The following is a 5,219-nucleotide window of genomic DNA, read 5'->3' as shown; positions in this document are numbered from 1 at the left end:
AAAGGACCATTATTCGAAAATCCAATTATGCATTGTACATTTTATATAAGGTAAATGTGAATTTCTATCAAGCATAATGCATAAATAATTTTATACAAAGTAATAAATAATTATATTTCTAAATGTAAAGGATTTAAATGAAAGCGAAATTTATCTGAATAATTATTCGGATAAACGACACACGCGCAGCGTTAAATTATTAAAATTACTTTAGCATATAAAAATATCTGTAAGCCTGAAGAACTGTAAGCAAATTCTACTTTTCTCATTTATGATGCTACCTTGTCAAAATGCAAACTTATTGACGGAATTATTATGGAGATACTACTCGTTACACAATAGTTTCACTGGTTAACCAGTGCGCTCTGTTTGAAACAGTTAAGCGCACGGAAAGCGCCTAAGGTGAACTTGTAAGATCAACCAGCCTCTCCCTCCTTAGGTGGATCAAGTATATCTCTCCGAAATTTCGGACTTGGAGCGATACAAATATGAGTCTCCCTGAATCTCTGCACTGCCTCGAGGTGGCATCGTGAGATACCGGCGAACCTCGCTCGCTCTGCGGGGCGCGGCGGTAGAACTAATGCCGCATTTGTACGGAATTTAGCTAACACCGCCTTGGAATTCGGCTTATACGATCGAGGAATCGTATCTCGTTGCGGTGGAAACAGATTTACGATCCGGTCAATCGTAAACCTTGATTGCCCGGTCCTGCCGAGAACCGTGCGCCCCGTAGTGTACATAACCGCCCTTATCGCGCGGCAATAAGACGTGGAGACTCCGACTGGTCCGAAACTGACCTCGTGAATATTATAACGCTAGTAGGTAGCCTTCCACTTTATCTCATCCGGCTTGATGTCGTCGTAATGTTCATAAGTGGTTATCCTTTGAAAGGAAATACACATTACCCCTCCCCCACCCCCCCCCCGAGAATCAGGGATGATGGATCGAAGCGAAATTCAACTCAGTTCGTGTCAGTTAGGAGATCTTTCACCGACGTAATACGTCTAAATTAAATTATACAGAAAGAAGTGCCGGTATTTCAAGAATTATGAAGGACTTTTGTGAACAGCTAATTTAATTTTCCAACATAATAAATTTCCGATATTAAGTGAGCATAATAATTATATCAAATAAGTATTTCACATTAAATTTCCGTGCAGTTAAAGTCGATTCGAAATTCGAGAGGAAATTTATGGAGTACGAGTTTTATAAAATATGCTTTGTATAATCCGCTTAATTAATTATTCAACGCAATCTTTGCTATTCAAAGTATAAGACACATGTGATCGCGTACATATTTCATCTATACGTCGCTACTTTACTTTCTCGATAACTCGGAAAGAAGGATCCGCCCTCAGAAAGCTTCATACATAAGAGAGAAACAAAAACTTCCCCGCCAGCCTACGTATAATAATATCATACATAATTAATGACATATCTCATAACACTCTAATAAATAATCACGCGCGCACTTCTGTTGTAGACATTTATATGCGATGTTTATTTTTGGACATCCTTTGACCAGCGCAAACGTACAGGAACCGTTTGCACGGGCAGCAGCACACTAAACAATGCCGTTTATTTACCACTAAAAAAAACGTTTATCTTCGGTAACATTTGAAAAAAATAAATTCAGCCCAAAGATATATCTTCCGCGACACGATTGACACTTTGATATATATGTGGGAAGCGTCAATTTTTCACGAAGATAGATGCGTGCGGAACACATTTCGATCCTTTCGACATCGAGAGATGGCCTATCTAAAATTTTCAGGTCACAAATTTTCTTACAATAAAGTACGATCAGTATGATACTTTCGTGATACTCGAGCTACAGTGAGAAAGGAAATATCTTCTAAATTGTCTAAACTGCTTTTTTAATAAAAATAACCATTATTTTTTAACATAAAAATTCAGCGACTCGTGCGTGCGAATGACTCGAATTCTGTATACCACGCTATTTGTAATATCTTCATGGAAGAATGGAACATCATGAGAATATAGATTGAATGTCGTGATCTGCTTACTCGTAATACTGTTTAGAATAACCGCAGCGACGCGATAATACCCGCGCGTATCCCCCTTCGAAGGCACATTTTGTCGGAGCAAATAAAGAAAAAAAAGAAAAGGGAGGAAATAGAGGGTAGAAGATACGGAGATAGAGTTTCTTCTCGTTTCTCAACTCACGTTCACGAGCTTTGCGCGTCGCTCACCTCGGAAAATAGCTTCCGTTTACTTATTCTTCCCTTTTCCGCTTTATCGACTATACGTCCACCGCGATCTCCTTAATAAGACAAACCTATCAATAGATTGATGAATTGACAATATCATTGTTTTTTTAGAGTCAAGAATTTATTGTAAATGTAGAATCAGTTCTTTCTCGGTGAAAATGCCGAGGAAATTTATTATTTCAATAATTATATTTAAATAATATTCACTTACCGTTTGTATATTTTTATAACTATAAGATTTTTGAAAAAAATAATTAAGTTCAAATAAATAGCGGATCTATTTAAAAATAAATATTTTTTATTTGAGGCTTACACTGTTCAATTACTTTAACTACTTAAAAGATCAAATTTAAGTTAATTCCGTAAGTTAAATAGTTTTTAAGTAAGTTTTTAATTTTTAGTGTCGACATTTATTATTTTAATAGCAATCAAACTTACTTCATATTAATACAATATATACACCTAATAAGTAAAATTTAAGTCAAATTCAATACATCTTGCTTAAATTGTTTCATTCCATTGTTTTTTTTCTATTTAATTAAATTAATAACATATTGAGCACTTAGGCATTAAAAAACACAATGCAATTCAGCATTACGAATTTAACAATGCAACTCTCCAAAAAATTTTTTCCCACTCGCGGTGTGTGAAAACTACCAGTGGTCCGACATTTTCACCAAAAGAAATTATAAATCGATTAGAGAGGTAAAATTGAAGTCACGAGTTGTCTAAAACACGTTGTAAACGCAAAGTGCAACGAACCATCTCGCGGTTCATTATTACATTGCATTCGCCAAGCAGAAGGTACTGACCGAAAACATTTTCGTGCTATCGGAATAAATGCCAAGCGGCGGCGGCGGCGGCGGCGGCGAAAACCCGGAGGTCGAGAGAGCGAGGGCCACAAGTATTTCCTCGCTCCATCGTCGGATGGCCATATTTTTTCTCCTTATTTCCGCGTCCCCAAACGTGGCCGCTATTTTTTTCACGCCGCAGCATTACACTTTATGCAACTCTGCGCCCGACACGTCCGCCCGTCTGTCCGTCTGTCCAGCAGGAACACGGGTTTTCCGCGGCAACGAAATTGAATGTCCGCGGTTTATGACGCGCGGAATTGCGTATCGTTAACTGCCGGCGCGAGAGACGGCATTATACATAGGCAGAACGCCAGCTTTTTACGATCCATGCAAGTGCCCCCTAATGCTCCTCGCGGAACATCTACGAAGGCTTGAATGAGCTTCGCGTGAGTATCCGTCGGGCACACAGCGCGGAAAATGCCAGGCAATTATAACGTCCGATGCGAAAAAGATCATTTTAAACGTAACACGCGGAATATCACGAATAAAAGTGTAACAAATGTGTCTAGTTATTTAACAATCGCAGATTACATTCGTGGAAAACGAGAATTTGAGAATCTTTCAGCTGCATACCCTTCACTGAAATTTTAATTTAATGAGCACCACCAACCTCGCTAGTAGAAGGTCGGTTGCGCGATATAATTTATCAGATAGAATCGACTCGCATAATATCTCTTATCCAGAAGATGGTTATTTCATACTCAGGCACACAAAACTTGTAAAATATATCATCTCCGGACATTGTCACAACTAAGGCCATCGTGCCAGGCAGTACATAATGTACCTACTATGTAGCAAGCTTAATAACAATGCGAAACACTCGGTTCTTTGCTCGGTACTTTAGTACAATTTGATATTTACGGGGCAATATTTCAACTTTACACTCCGCCTAACGCGCTGATTTATTGCGACCGTGGTGAAAAAACGACGAGTTTTCTCTCCCCCCCCCCAATTTTTTCTTTCCACTTCCGCTTTATGTTCTAACAAGATTTTCCTGCGTTTCACGTGTGAGGGAACCTAGTAAAATCGATATATTTTCTTTCTTAATAGAAAAGCAAAGTCTGACTCCACGCGCATTGTGATGAGACGGTGATTTATGGGCGACGTGATATTTGGCAAAGATTTCAACTGAGCTGTGTAGGTATGCGAGAATTCAACTCTTTCACGTCGGGATCGAAAGTCAATCGACTTTCAGAAACCTTCTTTTCAAAAAATTCGGCTTGGAAGTAGGCGCTATCAACACCTCGTGTATACGTGTCACCCGACGTCAAAGGGTTAATCATCGCATTTTCGCACTACCTGCTATTTCGTATCAATGGTAACAGTATTCTTCGAAAAAAAGAACGTCTCGCTCAAGAATCACTTCGAAACGTATTCCAATAATAACGAAACGTCACGATGCTTAATGTCCGAATAAACCGATCTGACACAGTTATCCTAAGCGAGTGAACAAAAAAAAAAAACCAATAATTCGCCCAGAGATTGAAAAATAGAAAATATCGTTAAATCAGTACTGTACCCCGTGCAGGGATTATGCTCTTATTCGTGGCGTTCGCAGTTCAATCGATGCCAACGTTTATAACATCGTTATCGTCGCAATTATTACTACACGGCGACATTAAGCTCGCTCGTTACTGTTCAAGTTGATTAAAAGCTACGAGCCAAATTGCGTAACAAAATTCGTTTCAAATTTCGCGAATATAATCGCGATAACGGCGATATCGGATTCATCAATTTTTCCTTCTTTTCAACGAACCGTCAAACGAGCGCAGGAGATGATATCGTCTATGGACGTATCGCAATCTACGTAAACGGGAGGCAGGAGAGATTTCACAGCCCAATATGCCCCCCCCCCCCCGTCAAAATATGCAAATTCCCGTTGCGCAAAACCGCGAGATGGCAGTGTCCCAAAATGCGATTTTGGAATAACGCCGACGGATATGCGTTCCTTGCGAGCCAGAAAAAAAGATTTCACGTTTCGCAACTCGTTGTGCGATCCTCTCCTCTCGCAAATCTCTCCTCCCATTGAGCGCGCAAATGTTTTAGTAATTAAAAATATTTAAAAATTGCAATATCCATTCTTCTCGTATAGGATACTCGGGAAAACGAGGGACGATGAACGTCATAGGCTTAA

Source organism: Monomorium pharaonis, chromosome 8 (genome assembly GCF_013373865.1).
Source record: "Monomorium pharaonis isolate MP-MQ-018 chromosome 8, ASM1337386v2, whole genome shotgun sequence".
NCBI lineage: Eukaryota > Metazoa > Arthropoda > Insecta > Hymenoptera > Formicidae > Monomorium > Monomorium pharaonis.
This window is presented reverse-complemented; position numbering follows the sequence as displayed.